At 40.2% G+C, this 20,039-nt stretch overlaps 1 protein-coding gene across 1 annotated transcript in view; it reads right to left on the reverse strand.

The window, feature by feature from the left end:
- Positions 1-20,039, reverse strand: part of MAGI1 (membrane associated guanylate kinase, WW and PDZ domain containing 1) — a 687,439-nt gene that overhangs the window by 614,846 nt on the left and 52,554 nt on the right. The gene's annotated exons all lie outside the window — the stretch shown is intronic.

Genomic DNA, 20,039 nt, shown 5'->3' on the forward strand with positions numbered 1-20,039 from the left:
TGCAAACTGACATTTCCATATGTAAGCCCGTTTTTTCAACTATAAAATTGAAAAAGGTCTGATAGAGCTCAAAACAGGTCATGGCCAACCAATTCACTTTGGTGCAGTTATTTGGTCAAAATTATGAGACATGTACAAAAGTGTGAACATATTCTTCCTTCTTTTTGCATTTTATTTGATTCTGTGCATTTTTTACAATTATTTCAAAGAGTTTCAAAAGTAACTTTTCCTTTACAAAATGTTAAGAAGCCGTGACCAATAACTGAAGCCACCAACAGTGCTCATAACAACTCCTGAGAATGAAGGTTGAAAGAAATGTGGGCAATTCCTTCATACCTCTCAGTGTTTTAGTGCAAACAACCCAGACAAACTCTAAAGTATGAAGGGGGACAAAATCTGAAAAATAGGGACAAGTATGAAGGGGGACAAAATCTGAAAAATAGGGACAGATTTTGAAAATTGTTCTTATAAACTTAGAAAGTTGCTAGAATTACATGTTTTTTGCTAGCATGCATTTATATAAGGATACAAAATATGACACTCAAATGTATGTTACTAATTAAAAACTTAAATTCTCAAAGATTTGCCAGAAAACTACAAATTTTATGAGCAGACCAAAAATAGGAGAAAAAATGTGGACAGTTTCCCCCCATACACACACAAACACTACATGCCATATCACACACTTGCTTTTCCCCTATCCTCTTATAAGCAAATTCTTTCAAAACCTAGTCTACTGAAAAATCAAAATTCTACCATTTATTTTACATTCTTCTTATGTTCCTTTCTCTTAGAACTCAGCATACAATTGCTTAAAAGGATTGCCTTTCTCCCTCTCAGCATGTCATTTTTATTTCAAACAAAATGTAATTAATACATTTTCTTAATGTATCCAAGTATCATGGTTGTGTAACATAGCTGTGTTTGCTTTTACACTAAGGCCAGCTGTCAAAACCATTCAGTATTTGAAGTTCCCAAAGGTCCTATGTCCACATGTTTTTGTCACTCTGTCTTTCTCATGGCATCATTCTTGTTACAAATTGGCACCCACCAACTAGGGAAGATACTCTACCCCATCAGGTCAGCTTTTCTGCAAGCATTACCAACCAACAAGCTAACACCATCTAGACAATAAACATAAAATTCTGCTAAAGTGATTACTGGCCCTATACAATTGCCTCATTAGAGGACAAATTTGTTTTGGGCTTACTTTTCACAATCCTGAATCTGTGTTTCATTCAGAGGTCTAAAATGTTAAAATGGTTTCCTGCACATTTACACCACCTCAAATTAAACAGGTATACTTTACTTCCTTTTCTGATCCTTCAAAGAAGGGGAAAAAGTAAAATTCAAACCAGACCTCTCAACCAATCAGGGACAACTTTGAACTGAATCAGGTAAAAGTCAGGAAAAAATCAGGGACAATCAGGGACACTTTTAAAATATAGGGCTATTAAACTGAAACATTGAGAGAATCAGAGCATATGAATTAATACACCTTTTCTGAAGTAAAATAAGTGTATAACTCCTAATTATTGTCATTATTCATTAAGTGTAATTCACCACCTTTCTGTCCAAAGTCACTAGTTTTAGGAGGGATTCAGAGGGACAGAGCTAAATTTGAGTCAAAATCAGGGACGTCCCCTGAAAATTAGGGACAGTTGAGAGGTATGATTCAAACTAACACATGCAGTGTTTAAATTGCAGTTTCATCGTACAGTGCTTTTTTTTCCAAGCAGTTTTCTGCGATAAGTACAGGCAGAATGCAGTTTCATTCTCCCTTCCAACACTTAAAAAAATCAAACTGAAGTAAGGCCCTATTTTTGTACAAAAAGTAAACAGACTCATCTATACTATGAATAGCCTAGAAAAAAGCAAAACTACCTGCAAGTAGTTGGCAGCAGTCTGATGGGTTGGATGGGGAAAAGAACCATTACTAATGTACGTGTGTGTGTGTGTGTGTCTCTCTCTCTCTCTCTCTCTCTCTATACACATACGGGAAGGAGGATAACTTAAGTCTGTAGTCAATTCCTCGTGTGATACTTTTAGAGCAAGACTTAGCGCCTGCATTGCACTTTGCTTTGTAAAGCTTTTGCAGCAGTTTCTGCCTTTATAACAATGATTACATGCTTTTTACAGATCGTGATGGTGGTGCTGTGGTAATGTTGTCGCCTTACAGTAAGACGTTGTCATGTTCGATTCTCAGCTAGAGCGTCTTCCGTGTGGAGACATGCGTGAATGAGCGTACCTTCGTTGAAGGTTGTGCATCAGGGCTGGCAACTCGGCACGTAAAAATCTACTGCCAATCATTAGCAGACCGGAGTTCCGCTATGGCGACCCCTAACTGGGAAAGGCCGAAAGGAACAACAACAACAACATGCTTTTATAGTAGTTTACATTATGATGTGCAAGTAACTCATACTGTCTATGCAGCTTGAACAGTGAAAAGAATAAATGCCACATAGACTAAAAAGTGCAAGAAGAAAAAAGTGCAGTACTTATTTCTGTATGCCTTTCACAGGACACAAACAATTTCATTACACAAACAAATTCACTGAGGATACAATGAGCTTGGAAATTGGTGTGGTAATCCAAAAACAAACAAACAAAGGATAAAATAAACATTCATTTATAATAAAGAAAAGCACACCAAGGGCACATAATGTGAAACTACACACATGACAGGATGTGCACTAATGAACATAAAATGAGACACAGAATGGTTCTCTGCGGCTAAAGGATGACAAGTGTCTACTGCCTGCAGCTTACAATAGTAACTGCATTTGCTTAAATACCGATGCCAATCCAGGGTGCCATCCAAGAAATCAAAGCCAATTGATGTGAGTATATGATGAATCATATTATGATGATGTTCTTGTATGAAACAGGAAATAGACAACAGTACAACATTTTCAAAAGTAGTTAATCCAGAACCTCTATAATCCTTTAAGGTTCTTTTGCCGAGTAATCCCTCTCCATGATTTAAAAAAAAAAGTTACAAACTCACCATTTCATTAAGCAACAAATTATTTTCAAGTTCTCTCTCCAGGGTACACAGGAGAGTTCCATTTTCACTTATGTTTTGTACAGAAGAGAGTTGCACACATTCTTAGAATGTAAGACTGTAGCTTTTTATGTGGCAAGTCGATTATGGAAAGAAGACATTTTTGAAAAAGTGGACATGATGGTGTATACAAATTTTGTAAGTCTGGATACAAGTACACAGATCTGATAATGCTTTAACATCATATGTCATGTATGGTTCAACTGGATGAGAAAGAAGTGAGATATGCAAGAAACATTTAAAAAATAAACTGTTGTTGTGAAGGGGGGTGGTGGTTTTGGAGAGTTCTTTTGAGGACTATATGGGCCTGATTCCAAAAGACTTGTTCTCAGTGTAAGTGACCACTTAACACCGAGAGCAGATCTTTTGGAATCTGGCCCCCAGAGAAAAGCTATATATAGAATGGTGAAAAACCTAAGGGAGTCACTTCTCGCTGAGCAAGTTTTTAGGTAACAAGGCAGGCCTTGCACTGAGAGCAACCACTCTGGAATCTAGTCCTAAATATTCCAGTGTGTGTGCGTGTGTGTGTGTGTGTGTGTGTGTGTGTGTGTGTGTGTGTGTGTGTGTGTGTGTGTCTGTCTGTATATATACATGTGTATAGATAATTTAGTTGCATTTTGAGTTAAAAGTATCCCCAACCCTTCTGGGGAAGATCAGGGTGCATATTAAAAGAATAGTTTAGTGTATGGTTATATGAGAAAAATTACAACGTTGAAACTGGATGAGGGGAGCTAAAAATGAGATCAGGCAGGACTGGTACTCCAAGTAATGGAAAGATTTTATTTAGACAAAAAGTGCGAGTGCTTACGTCAAGTAGTTAAGAATATCTAAAAGAAGGCAGATTTACACGAATCATATATATATATATATATATATATATATATATATATATATAGCGAGAGAGAGACTGAACCTTGACTTGCTCATTAATGCACAATGTGGGTACAAGTCACTAAAAGAAATTAGTCTGTAAGGGGAAACAATGCTGAGGAAATTATATAGCATGTGTTTTTAGAATGCTACATGACTAAAGGTTGGAGGTAGTTGTAAAAGCACCACAGCTGTGAAGATGTGAAAGATTTGGCAATGAACAGCATTCACTTTTTATAATTATACAAGGCAATATATATGAAGGATGGAAAATTAGTGTTATATTACTTATGATAGTTATGGAAGGGCCACTGTACAAATGCTGCAATGATATACAGAGTAGGAATAAGACACAAGTTGGGGAAATTAAGAGATGGTGTGTTAAAAATCAAACAGGTAGTATTCTTTTTGCATTTTGATGTTATTTCTGCAGAAGAATCTACCCCATATTTCTCATACTGGTTTTAGAGATGACCAATTACAATGTCCTGCTGCCCTGCGTGATGCAGCAGTACAGAAGCTGGAGTAGCAGTAAACTGCTTTGGCAGTGGGTTTATAGCCACATCACTATACCAGAATCAGATGGAAACTTTCACTTCGATTCTAAAGATTGCTATCTTACATTTACAGTCGTCAGTACTGGAATACGGCTCTAAGCACCAGGTTATATGTAGAGAACTCAATGCCTTCTGTTGTTGTGACTTTCGGCTTTTCCCGGTTAGGGGTCGCCACAGCGGAACTCCGGTCCGCTAATGATTGGTAGTTGATTTTTATGTGCCGAGTTAGCAGCCCTGACACACAACCTTCAACGAAGGTACGCCCATTCACGCATGTCTCCACGCAGAAGACGCTCTAGCTGAGAATCGAACCGGACAGCGTCTTACTGTGAGGCGACAAAACTTTGAAAATCAAAAGATGTATGCCACCTGCTGGGCCACCAAAATAGCAATCTAAAATGTGCTAATAGAAACACACACAAGCAAAGCTGTATCTCTTCAGTGTAATGCCTGAATCCCAAAGTTATAAGCTAATAAATGATTCCATGTTATCCAGTTTAAAGATGCCATGACTTCAAATAATTTTACTACCAAAAGTTTTTGGTTCAGTAATGTGGCAATCTTTCTTCTCCAACTTGCATTGAAAGGAAAACATGGAAATCAGACACATCCTGTACCAGTAAATCCCATTACAAATCCCTCAGAAACTTAAACAACCACTCAATCAATTAATCAGAAGGCATAAAAGCCTACCTACACATATCCAACCAAAGTTGACTTATTCATTCCCCAAGGCCATTCTGGAAAGACAGCAACCTAATCACAGGCAGAAAGTCCCCCCCCCCTCCTTCCTTCTCCTTTTGACTAACACAATGTGTTAAATACAAGCTCTCCCCTAAGGTATCAAAGAATTCAGCAACCTTCCATACATTAACAACCACCTCTTTCTTTCCACAAATTATTCCTCTCACCTCCACAATACATTCTCCAATTCTTACTCTCTCTCTCTCATGCCCCACATAACAATAACCACTTTATTAGGCAAGATTCTTGTAAAAATAGTTCTACATACCTGATCTTTGTTTAGTGCGAATTTAGGCATACAAAGACAAAACTGAAATGGTTTAAAGAAATATAAAAAACATCATGTCATTCTTCTCAGAGAAGAACACAGCAGTCAATGTGCAACCAAACCAGGTATGAAGTTCTCCTACATCAGAAAGAAATCAGAAAACTTTCTGATCGGACATTCAGATGGTCAATGCTACAGGGTTTGACAAACATTAAGATTCCCCTTTGAATAATATCCCATCTCCCCCGCGAGCATTCTCACGCATTAGTTCTGCTGCATTTAGGACCTTTCCCCAAAGGCAAACCAGACCTGCTAACATTGCATTAACTTTATATTGGGACACACAGAAAGACATACAAGTTATGGCTCAAAGTCATTGAAAACTTAACAGGAGTCCCGCAGTGTGTGTGTGTGTGTGTGTGTGTGTGTGTGTCGCAGTGTGTGTGTACGCACGCATTTATCTCCTACATAAATGTACAGCTGCATTTACATTTGTTCCAGAGTTTTGGTTGATGCTTGCTGCTATGAATATCCACTTTTAACACACTGTCAGACTTCATATTAGCTGTGCAAGCTAGGCCTAAACATTCAAACAATACAGCATTAGAGAGTACAAAAATGACAAAAATCAATCCTTATAAATAGCCTAAAGGAAATCGGAAATAAAAAGTGCAAAATGTTCAGGCTATGCTCACAACTTAAATCTCGAGCTTCATTTTTTTTGGGTGAGATATTTTAGCTCTAATTACTCAAGATGTTTGTTGAAATCATCCAAGCACATGAAAGGCTTTATGCATCTGGACCTTCAAAGTAATGGAAAAGGCAGCTTGCTGGAAATGTTGCATTAATTACAGCACAAACCCAGGCTTAGAAACTAAAATTCAAACAAAAGAGAAAAGATCGGGTTGTGACATAGCACCTAAGACTATGGAATAAACTAATATTTTGTAGCTAAGCAATACATGCTTCCATAAGAAATGACTGCTTTAATTCTAGGTAAAGAAATCACATGCTTCTATGTCTATATTTACGTGTCTCGATCATGGTCTCAAACGTAGGACCCTTAACCACACTCAAACCAGTATAATTCTAGGGAAAGAAACTACTACACTATTTTCCTAGTTACACTGACTACCTTTATTTCTGTTTTGGAGTTTGTGGCCTTCTGCAAGGAGTGCTCGTCCCCCGTACAGCCCCTCATGATAATCTGCATTTATTTACACTAAAATTCAGGTTATACATTATAAGGCAAGTAACACAAGTAAGTGTATGTGCATTCATTCTGGGCCAGTCACTATGCACCTTTCTAAAGATAACTAATGAATCCAGTGCAAATCCAGCCTCAATCATCGGCCTATGCAGTTACTATAAGCTCTAATGTCAAACAGAAATATGCTAAAAATTAATGATGCAAACTCATATCAGAGGTAGAGCTGTTGACAAGTACAGAAACAATAAAGGGAGTAAGACAGGACACAGAACTACTTTTTGCAGTTTCTGACAACTACACAGGACCATTGCTCTCACAGCAGGAAACAAAAATCAGAAAGGAAAAGCATCAACATTTTCCAATGTGCCCAAAACTAAACAGGTAAAATGAAGCATGCTGAACTTAGTTCTCTAATTTAAAAATCAGGCTAAATCATGCCATCAGAACTGATACATACAACCTACCTACTTACTTCCCTGAGACACACCCACCTCTGTCATTGCACATGCAGATCTCACCAGGAAGCAATTCCCATCCACAGCTTGCTGCACGAACTTCTGAGTACACAAAGCCTTGAATACATTCCTAACTTTACACAAACTAAAGTTCATTCCCTGGGATGGGGTGTAGGGGCAGATGGGACTTCAGCTAACCAAACGTACACATCATACTGTCATTCAAGATTAATGATGAGGAACTCCTCATTTAAGTGCACAAGTATGACACAGCCTGCATACCAAGAGAACATTCTGTGTGTGGAAAGTTCTGTTCACTACTTTATACAAGGGAATTCAGTGAGTGTAATGTGTAGCAAACATCTATGGTTCTCCTTCACTACGGTGGACAATTTCAATTTACACTGATTTGGCATTAATAAGACTAAGAATGATTATTCCATTGTACATTTGGTAAGGGAGCATCTGTCTGTGACTGAAGTGGGAATTAAGGCCAACCATCCATCATTAAAAACATATTATACAGTAAGTGAGTTTTATTTTTAACATCCCATACACTCGTATGCTATAATCTCTATGTTCAGTGCACTTCACAAATGCTGCACTTAACCCAAAACTGTCAAGTGGGATGCAAACCACAGTGTGCACAGTTACAGCACTGTAATAGTGTAAGGACTTCCTGCATTTCCTAGTACTACCTCAGACAGACTTACGTCCACTAGCCTCTTTAATTTATTTTTTCTTATTACCAGTGCAAGCCATACTGGAGATAGGCTGAATGCATTTACTAAACATAACATGAGGGAAGGACTTCTAGCTTACCTTTTTAGTGTTTTACACATGCTATGTGATCTACTAAAAATTTCCAGAATGTTCTGTTCCTGCATTCATTAAATGAATTATCAGAAGTCAGCTAACATTGACTTGGTGAGTGCCCGTTTGACAGGCTTTTGGAGAGCAACAGCAGCTTATGAACTTGGTATGCTGAAGCACATCTCACGTTCATTCTATCTTTAGTGCCTTTATCAGCAAGGTATGTACCCAAAGATGATACAAAGAATGACTTTTGCTCAGTGAGGTCTGCATATACTGTGAGGGCCCATACTCTGCAATTTAATGTCACATTGCTTTAACTCACAAATCCATGTTCAACTTCCTCTCAGTTTAAACAATACTTCCAAAAAGGGAACAGCAGCAGACTTTGCCTTCTAAACAGACAGCTGTCCACTTATTTAAGCATAACAGCATCTATATTACTTAGTGAAGTTTTATTACAGTAGTTGTTTAAAATGCTCTTCTTTATCAGGAATTTCTGAACTTCCAAGAAAAGATTCTCTTTTAGTAATCGGTTCTTTCTTGAAAAAATACACACATTTTTCTAGGGCATAGCCCTAAAAACCACAAGATAAAAGAAATCATCTCAGACTACCAGAATATACTAGACCTTAACATTTACCTTTATATACAGCACCACAGGACCAGTCCTAGTGCAGTACACTATTAGAAAACCAGAGTAAATCAAAATCATGCATAAATGCAAAGTAGCAGAGAAAAAAATGGATTCCCTTCATTTGAATGGCAAACCATATTGGCGAAACCCATATGGTCGAGAACATATGGCCGACAATTCAGTCTGAACTGTTCTAACTGAGATCGCAGTACAGTGAGGATCGGGGAAATTTGCCCTATTCCCTACTACTGTGCAATCTGAGAGTTTGCATATACAGCTACCAGGGGGTGTGGGGGGGCTTGCCCGCTTGCAAAAACATTGTGTTGTTTGTCTTCTTTTAGTTGATCGATGAACTAAATTGACCATATTGTCTCGACTACATAGGTTTTGACAATCTGGTTCATTGATCAAATTAACCAGATCTGAAAAAATGCATTTTCCTTAGAAATTGGAAAAGGACTGTGCCTCTTCACAAAAATTTACAAGAATGTCACTTTAGTCTAACAAAAGGGAAGAACTAAAGAAGTGCATTCACATTACATAAAGAATAAATGCTATCAATCCAATGTAAACAAACAAAATATTACCATGAGGAGTAACAAGAGCTGATTTTGCAGTAACTTTCAAAACTTTCTAATGACATCAGTTTAATTGACAGACTGTAGCTTGTTTTCAGCTACAAACAGAGCTGATAAAGCAATACCCATGACAGTTTAACTTAACCAATAATTACATTTTGGATGAGACCAGAGTATCCAAAGAAAAACCTATATAGACAGAGATAGGAGGAAGTGTAAACCTGAGACAGCTACCAGAACTCAGGATTGAACCCTGAAACTTAGAACTGTATGGCCAAAACCTGCACCTCCAAGCAACCATCTTGTCCAGTGTAACACAAATACAGCTAGCCATTATAAAAACACTTTACATTGTACTTCTGCTGCTTGAAACAATATGCAAACTCAAACTAGAAGTTATGAACAATCTGAGCTAACACATTTTTATTAATCAAATTTAGTTTAATACAGCTAAGCCCTGAAGAAAAAAAATATGCTTCGACTTGCACAAAAACTGTATCTGTGATTTAACACACTGATTCAGTATTGTCAAGATTATGCATCAATTGAGCTTCAGCCTGGGAAAATAGGTGTGAGACATCCTGCTTTTGAAGGAAACAGGTAACAGTTGGCCATTTTAAGTGTTTCCTTGCTTTCACTGCAAAATGGTCATAGGTCACAAGGAAGGGCAATTGAAAATGAAAGATGGTAAGTAATATGATGCAGGTGGATTAAAGCAGCATGTGTCTATGTCCTTTACACTATGCTACAGGGTGGTACTGAGTTGTGTAGTTTCCTCTCCTCTGTTGCATGCTCTATTAAATAACAAGCTATTCTCCATGGAAAGCAAAATATATCTAAACAGAAGGTGGATAAAATGCTTATACACCTGGTCTAGGTCAGTTACACATTAATGACATGATGTTAAGGACAGCATGGATGCTATGTTTTGCTCTTCACTATACAGACTTACTTAAAATCAACTGTGCATTCATCTGCTTCCCACAGTGGTACTGAGTACCATAGTGTGGGCGAGACAGCATTCCAAATGTTAACTTCTTAAAGTTCCAAAATGGATTTAGTTTCTGTAACCACAAAGGAGTGCCCAAGTCAAAAGGGATTGGGGAAGGGGGGTGATGCAAGTACCCCATTAACACCATACAATAGTTAGCAAAATTCTCAAAAGAATTAAGGCTGTTTCGTCATGGCAAATAACATAATGGCTAAGTTCCACTAAATTTGTGTGTGTGTGTGTGTGTGTGTGTGTGTGTGTGTGTGTGTGTGTGTGTGTGTGTGTGTGTGTGCGAGCGTGCACGAGTGTGTGTGGTGTTGGCTTCTAAACATCAGTGTGAAGGAGTAGCTGACTTACATTTTTAACAGCAGCACTTCACAAGAGGCTCTCAAGTTAGAGAGATCCCTGCAGTGAACAAACCCCATAAAATCTTACAGACGGTGAAGATGTGTGTTTCACTCACTCCTGTTGAGCTGCTTAACAGTTTTCTTTCATACAGATACTAGACCCCTTTTAGTTACATACTACTTCATAGGTTCATAGGTAGGTACTAGGCTACTGGCCCTAGGGCATTTGTAAGCCTAGCCAAAAAGGTACCCTGGCTTTCGCCACCCAAGAAAATTATTTTCCTGTGCTCCTGTCGAGCACAGCCACAGAGGTGATCACCGAGGTGAATTTCCTATTTCCCATCCAGTCATCAAGATTTTTCTTGAAGAGTGCTAATGAGGAGCTTTGTTTGATATAGATAGGTAGTTTGTTCCAGAGTATGGGAAGTCTCTGGGACAGGAATCTATCCCTCCGGCATGTTCTGTTTATTGTGGTGACAAGGTTTAGGTCCCTGGAGCGTGTAGCTCAGAAGGATTGGGATTTCTTTAAGTGGAGCATGCCCAGCATCTCTGGGTTTGACATAGCTTTGTATGTTAGGCAGAGATCGCCTCTGAGTAGGCGATATGCGACAGAGTACAGCTGGAGTTTTTTGAGACGGTCTGCATAGGGCATCTGTTTGATGCCAGTAATCCCCTTTGTAAGGTATTTATGCAGCCTTTCCAGTTGTTGTAGATGTCTTGTGAGGTAAATACCAAAAGGGGCGTTGTACTCAATGACTGATGAGTAGAGAGGAACAATGACCTCTTTTTTTCCTGGATGAGAAACCTTTTGTGATGAGGTGTGCCACATAGAAGGATTTCCTGACTACTGTGGCAATGTGATTATCAAAGGAGAGACTACTGTCCACCTGTGTCCCAAGGTCTCATCACACTTTTGGTGTTAATAGACTACCACCTATGTAGTAGCTCATGGGTACAGAGTTTTTACCAAAGGGGATGACAATGCACTTTTTGGCATCGAGCTTGAGGCCATGGCTTTGATACCAGGCATCTGTCTCCATGAGGCCCTTTTGTAGGATATCCACATCATTAGGAGTTTTGATTATGGCTCGTAGTTTGCAGTCATCTGCGAACTTCATTAGCCAAAGACCTTCTGTGTTAGCCTGTACTTCAGAAAAGTAGATACCAAACAGGAGAGGACCCAGGACTGAACCCTGTGGTACTCCACGTGTCACTGGTCTGAAGTCGGATTTGGAGTCTGCTACTTTCACAGTGTGGGTTCTGTCAGTGAGCCAGTTGGCAACCCATCTTGTGACATAGGGATTTATACCTAGTTTAGTGAGTTTATCTATAATTTCAGAGTGGAGGATGGTGTCAAAACGCTTGGCGAGCTCTAGATAGGCCATGTGAACCACCTTACCCTCGTCTGCGGCTTTGGTGACTGCTTCAAAGAAGTATATCAAGTTTAGGAGACTTGATCTGCCTTTTACAAACCTGAACTGGGTGGGGTCCAGAGTTTGGAGATTACCAATGTCTTTGTGGATAAGATCCATGATGATACGTTCCATGGCCTTGCAGACCAGGCTCATTAGGCTAATGGGGAGGTAGTTCCCCGGGGTCCGTGGTGGCTCCCCCTTTGTGGAGTGGGATAACCATTGCTGTGCGCCCCTCAGTGGGCACAAAGCCTGAGGTGAGGCTATGACTGAACATGGTGCTTAGGTGGGGTGCCAGTTCATTCTGCAGTTCCTGTAGAATGCAGCCTGGGATGTTGTCAGGTCCCATGGATGCTGTGTTCTTGGCTTTGGAGAGTGTGGTTTTTACCTGTGCACCCATAACTACAGGAACTTTGCATTCTTCCAGTATAGAGATGGGCCCTTTAGGGGGTGAGAGGAGGGTAAAGTTAGCACTGAACCTATCTGCCAGGATGTTGGCAATATCATTTGGTTCTGTATATTTAGTGCCATTGTGCTGTAATTCAAAGCAGATCGGAGTGTTGCCATTGAGATTCTTGACATAGCTATAGAATGCTTTGTGGTTGTCTTTAGAATCAGTGGTGATTTTGTTTTCGTAACTAGCTTTGGAGGATTTTATGAGGGATCTCAGCTTCTTACTGAGGCTGACCAGGGAGTTCCTCCAATCATGGGATTTTACTCTTTTTTGCAACAGGTTCTTTCTTCTGTTGTAGAGTTTGTTTATGGCAGGGGACCACCAGATTGGGTTCCTTTTTTTTTGGAGAATAGCATCTTGGTTCCGTTAGGGATAGCACGATCCATGCACTCGTGTAAGTGCTTATAACGTGCATTTGTGTAGGATTCAGCAATTGTACCTCTTTTGTCCGTCTGCATGGGTGTCGTGAACTTTGCCACTTCTGTCTTAAGAAGTGTGAAGTGGGCTTTAGAGAAATTTTTTTACAGTGGTTTCCCTAATGGGGGGTGGGGGCGGGATGTGGATGTCTGGGATGATTAGCTTGTGGTCAGATCTTACCAAAGAGGAACTGACCTCTGGTGTGGAACACCGGTCGCCCATGTTGGTAATGACTAGGTCTAGGATATGGCTGCCCCTGGTGGGGGTGTGGATAAGTTGATTCAAGGCATACTGGAATTTATAAATTCCAGAAAACGTTGACTGCAAAATGCATTCACATTCTTTCTGCTTACAAATGTGCAAATCATTTGTATGTTTAGGCTGGGGGTGGGGGGTGGGAGTAGAACTAAAATCTTCCTAACACTTTCATTAGATTTTACTTCTTACTTATGCTTTTAGGCCCACAACAGTCCCTCACTTCAGGGAAGACAGGAAGTGGTATTCACACAGACTACTGGAAACCCTACCTGGACACTAGGAAATTCTCTTACTCATTTTGACAAAGTGTCATGGGAACCTTTATACACCAACTCAAGCAGATGGGATCAAGTTTAGCATTTCATCAGAAGGACAGCACAAAGTGAGTTTTTAGAAAAATAATCCAAGTACCTGTAATGTGAATAGAACCCACAGCCTTCTAATCTTCCAGCAAAGGCAAGTGTGTTGCCTGTTGAGCTACTGAAATGTCTGAGTTCAGGTATGTTCTCATTAGGTTTTACAGCTTGTTGCCTCACAGCAAGAGGTTCTCCAGTTCGATTCTCGGCTGGGGTGCCTTCTATGTGGAGTCTGCATGTCCTCCCTGTGGTCGCGTGGGTTTCCTCCAGGTGCTCTGGTTTCCTCCCACATCCCAAAGACATGCAGTAGGTGGATTGGACACTCTAAATTGGCCCTAGGTGTGTGTGTGTGCCTTCTGTGGAATGTTGGGCGCCAGGCTGGCAACGAACTCCAGTGCCAATCATGAGTGGACAGGTGATCCGCTGTGGCGACCCCTAACTGGGAAAAGCCGAAAGAAAAAGTCAGCACTCCATGGTCCTAAAGTGATAGCTGCTTTCCAGATAGGCAAGCACCTTCCATGCAGCGTCCATATGAAGGGCTGTCCCCTTCCACACCATACACGAATACAACTAACTTTGTGCTTGCAAAACCTTGAGGTAAAGTTAAATACGCTGCCATCTTATTTGAGAAAGCTTGGTAGATTGTTGCTTAATGATCATCAGCAGAAAAGTAATCATGTTTTATGTTTCCATATCATAACACTCAATACCATTTTAATATACTGTACAGTTATGTGCACCATACCTTCCTTTAGTCAGGTGCTTACTGCAGTAATTTAATCCAGTTTCACAAATGCACTGTGCCTTTTCTGCTGAAAATCATTTAAATATGTGCCAGTTTGTTTACAATATTGCCTTTACTCTCAGTGTCTTTGATCCGTTATTATTTTGTCATCATGGATACACCCGTTATGGGTCACATTTCTCTTTCTGGTAATATAAAAGTTTACCAGTTAACACAGTAATACATAAAGAGCAGTATGCTACAGCAGCAGTTCATGTCTAAAACCATTTTTATTGCCAGCTAAGCCTGCATTTCTCATATATAGAAGATCTGTCAAAAATTAATTGAAGGTCATACTGCTTAACACTATGAGTCAACCTGAAAATGCACTCACTGGAGGCTCTCCTTACACTGGAAGATGCTGACATCTGTGCAGTCACAGAAACTTGGTTCAAAGCTGCAGAGAGCACCCTTGCTTTACCAAGCTATACCTCATTCCACACAGTCTGACCCCAAAATGAGGTCGGAAAGACTAAGGGTGGTGGAGTCTTTATCTTCATTAAGGACAGGCACACCTCCACACTGGTTTGCCTGCATGATGTACTGGAACTACTCCAGGTGCAACTGACAATTTGCAAGACACCCATCCAAGTTAAAGCCAGCCATATATACCCCTGCATGACTCAGGACACTACATGGACCTATTTGACTCCATTAAGGTACCCCCTAACACCCTGGTCCTTGGTAGCTTCAACTACCCCACCATACATTGGGTGAACTATTCCTGCACTAATGCACTTGCCCAATGATTCCTTAACTTCATTGGTTCTAATGTACTGGACCAACTCATCTCATGCCTACAAGCAGAGATAACATTCTGGACTTGGTTCTCACCAACAGGGAAGAAGCAACAGCAACCGACGCCGGACCAGGACTTTGGGGCTCTGGCCGATTGTGGGGCCGCCTGACGGCAGGATGACCCAGGTGTGGTGACTGCAGCAGTGTGAACACTCGAACATCTACATTTATGGTAGGTACAAAACTGTACTTTCTCTATTTTCACAAATAACCTACATACTGCCTCCAAACATGCCACATTAATACAATACACAGACGACTCTACACTCATCTGTGCAGCCCCATCTCTTACCACCCTAAACAAACTGGCACAGGACTCCTCCTCTTCTTTAGAAGGCTGAATCACTGACATCCAATAGATTCTCAACCCTAATAAAACAAAACTCCTCTTGTTTGCCCCCAATAAATCCAGATCCACTTCCCTAACCTTCTCAATCACATCTAGAAACGGCACAGTCATCTCTCCTATCACACATACAAAACTCCTAGTAGTTGAGATTGATAAAAATCTGTACTTTGATATTCACATAGCTCAAACTATCCAGAAGGTCCACAAAAAATGGGTACTCTTTATAGACGCAACAATTTTTTTCACTGACAAAGCAAGAAGCACCCTAACCCATACCCATCTCTTATCCACACTACTGTATGCTGCACCCATATTTACCCACATTAGAAAAACTGACCTCGACAAATTCAAGGGATGTTACAACAGAATTGCTAAATTTGCAAACAACTCCCCTTTCAAAACCCCACCACTACAAAGTACGTACTGACCTTCACTGGCTCGAATTCCCACAATTACTTAACTACCAACAGCTTACATGTGCTTTTATCATCCTAAACAACCCAAACAAAACTCCATCACTAAAACATCTACTAACCCACTACTCTTCCAATCATCCTCTTAGATCTTCTAATAAACCTCTCCTAAATGTCACCACTGCCAACAATACTACCTGCATAGCCCAATACTCCTACAAAATAGCCAAGTACTGGAACACTCTCCCCTCTAGCATAACCAATACATCCACAAACTCCCTCTTCAAATCACTACTCAAAGCACATCTTAGAAAAACCTGGATCTGCCCATGTATCACCTAACTACCCACCTTTTATCCACGGGCACTCCTCTCCATGTTTCTGTAATGTAGCCAATTTTCTGTCATGCAAACCAGATTAAAAGATGTATTGTACTATGCTAGCCTTGCTTAATAATTAATTCTGCTACTGTTTGCTCATTGTATTATATAAAGTGTAATGTGTAGCTGTTAGCAAGAATTGTACTCTTTTTACTTATTTGTAACTCTGGAGCTTTTCTTCCCAGGCCTCCACTGAAAATAGACCTGTTCCAGTTGGACTATCCCGGTTAACAAATGTAAAATAAAATAAATAAAACTGTACCTGAGAAGCACCGAGATATTCAATGCATAAAGATCACAAAACAGGATGGGAGACAAGGCACACTCCTGGTGAAATCTTACAATTATCAAAAAATATTTGATCTTACTTGTGTCTAGAATGCCAACAACTCTCAAGCCTCAAATATTATGACCACACTGCATACAGCACTAGCATTATAGTCTCCTTCCCCAAACAAGTTTTGAGGTATGTGGTCATTGGTCTTATCCAAATGCACAGAAAAGATGCAGTCAGATCAGATAAGCTTCCATCATCCCTCAAATATATGGAACTGTTATGCATCCAAATACAGCCATAGAGAAATGCACACATGCTCCTATGTAGAGGTGCATTACATACACACCAAATGGCATGAAAAAATGGCACATTGCAGAATTTTTTTTATCTAGACTCTTGATGTATCACCAACCCTACTAAATTCCCCTAAAAGTGGCATATTTATGTTATTCAATAAAGACTAAAGTAAAAGTTCACACACTGCACAAGTGAAAACAGATGATAAAAAAACTTAAAACACAAATTCAGATGTAAAGAAAAACTTGAAAATAACACAGACTGACCTCCCACTCACTCTAATGTGGGAAACGTTAACTTGACAGTGCACACTCAAAAAAATACCTCCCACAGCACACACACACACACACACACACACACACACACACACACACACACACACACACACACACACACACACACACACACACACACACACACACACACACACACACACACACACACACACACACACACACCACTCCCCACCTAAACAAACTCCCAGGAAATGAAAGCCATTCATAAAACACACTAACTGCAAATACCCAATCTAAACTCTTGTGTAAAAACAGACTATCTTTCCACTAAACACACACAAAAACACACTTACTTCTGTGAACCAAAGTTAGCCAACACAAATCAGAGGAGGAGGAGAAATGTTTCCCTCATGTGAACAGGTCGTGGTAAATAGCTCTACAGTACCACTGATCAGGGCAGAGTATTGTGGCATGATCTCACTTTAGAACATCTTTCTATGCAAGGAGGCAAACCCCAGCAGACTAGGCAACTTTCACGGCCTTTCACCATACAGAAACAAAATGACTGGTGTATTTTAAACAGGTGCTCATAGATGAATGCAAGTTCAAAAAGTGAGAAAGTGAGAAACGTTCTCCACTATCACACTTCATGTAGTTCAGGGTCACAGGAGTCTAACCATTTATATCAGTTTGTCTTTTCCGTGGAACAGTGGAGGAGGTATGCAAGATTTTCCTTTTCACCAAGCTTATGTGATATCAGAGCTGGTACACCAAGAAATGGAGAGCTGGGGGGGTCTGCCCCCATTCAATAACATTTTTGTTGAAGTTGATGTTTTGAGAGACGTGCATGCGTTTTGATTGCAGTTGTGTGTAGCCTAAATTCCGTGACTTCCACAGACTAAAGAAAAATCTTATAGGAAGTAGGAACTTTCAGAGCTTCACACAAGGCACTAATTTGTCAAAGTTAGCTCACATTTAGAAAAAGGTTTCTAACAAAAAAACTGCCAAAAATGATGAAACTAGAAAATCTCATCCTTCAGTCAGCAGCAAGACACAAAGCTTGACATCAATGTTTTCCAAGAATAAAACTGCAAAGCTGGGACAAAAAAAGTGTGCAGAGCTGGGGCACGGCCTTGGATAAAAAGCTGATACAATTTAAAAAAAGGAGGACTCTTGAAAATCTCATCAAGGAGAATTTTTCCATCACTGGATTGCCCATAGCTTAAATCCTTGCCAAGTTAATACTTGGCTTTCCAGGGTCATGGACAATCCATTAAAATCACTCCTTGAATGAGTCAGGGTGCATCCCCTCACTGAAAATCAGTACCAGGACCATTAGTGACCTTCAAAGTTTTAAAATGAGCAACACAGCAAAAAAAGAAGTTATTTACTTACTAAAATGTTCCATCTGTGTTGTCCATTTTAATTTATCCTTAACAACTGATTTCAGATCTGATAGCTGAATCAACTCTGCCATTACTACAGCTCGCTCAGGCCAAAATCTCTCGAGCTTCACCCCTCATCCATAATCTCCCTCTCCCAGTTACCTCAGATCAAGATTTAATATATATATATATATATATATATATATATATATATATATATATATATATATATATATATAGAGTTTTGTTTCTTATAACTAGACAGTTTTCTAGTTTCAGCACTCAAATCTGTTTCTTTGAACTCAGCACTTATTCAGAACTCATTGTAAGCACTACATAAGTTGCAAATTACTACAGCACTCAACTTTCCTCACTTGTCTAGTGGAACGCAGTTTTTAGTACTTAATAAATAAGCACTTATCCAGGCATGTCTAAGGGTCAGCTCCCAGTGATTTCTCCTGTCTACCTGATGAATCTGGGCATCTTGGGGCAATGCAGCAATTGCCTCATGTACACAGACATCCCTCTCCTCCTACCACCCAACACTACAACCTGTGAGAGATGCACTTATATAGCCAAACTGGAAGCAAAGCTCTCTTCACCCAAGACTGGACTAGACAGTCAAGAGGAGAAGGTAAACACTTGCACCACACCACACTCATCACATAGTCCATCAAAACCTACACCACCAAAACACACACATAGAAACACAAAACACACAGCTACACTCGCGGAGACTCTCAATAAAAACCTGCCCAAGCATCAGGGACATCCAAAGCATAAACGCAAGCAAACTCCACCCCCCAACACAACCCAAATGACACATAGGCCACAAACTCAGTGTGCCACTCAACCACAGCCCATAAGGCATAACAACGTACCCAACACTCTAGTCATAGTTGACTCTAGTCAGGCACACTGATGTTCCACTCACTAGACTAAACAAGGAGAAAGTTACTGTCAGCTGCCTGTCAGGTGCCAGGATCCGCCACATAATGCATGCACTCAAGTCACTCCACAATAAGTACAAATATGACACTGTCATTGTCTATGTTGGTGTGAATGACCTGAGACGTACCTCCCTGGACTACATGAAAAGAGACATGGAGGAGCTCTCCGATCTTGTATCCCAGGCAGGTATGACCCTAACCCTGAGTAGCATCCTGCCATCACCCAGAATTATACCACAGTACAAGGACAAAATGATTGACTTCAACAATTGGCTAAGCTTCTGGTGACATTCTAAGGGAATCCAGTATTTGTCTGCCTCGGACGACATGATCGACAGTCCACGATGCTTTGCCAGAGATGGCCTGCACCTGTCGCCCTTAGGATTCCAGATACTGGCTAAGGCTCTTGCCACCCCTATAGTGCCTTTTTTAGGCAAGGTTCAAATGACAAATTCACCACCGTAACAGGTACAAGCAAGCAAAATCTGAGGGTAATGCTACTCAATGCTAGAAGTCTAAACCTCAAAATGCACTCACTCGAGACACTCCTTAAAATGGAGAACATTGACAGAGAGCACCCCTGCATTACCAGGCTTCAATTCATACCACACCTTTCGGCCACCTAACCCAGAAAGAAGCACTAAAGGCGGAGGCGTGTCCATATTCATTAAGGATATCCACACCTCCATGCTAGTTGCACAGCATAATGCATCCGAGATTATCCAAGTGCAAGTAACTC

The sequence above is a fragment of the Protopterus annectens genome, chromosome 7.part0 (assembly GCF_019279795.1).
Source record: "Protopterus annectens isolate FY-2018-M chromosome 7.part0, PAN1.0, whole genome shotgun sequence".
Lineage (NCBI taxonomy): Eukaryota > Metazoa > Chordata > Ceratodontiformes > Protopteridae > Protopterus > Protopterus annectens.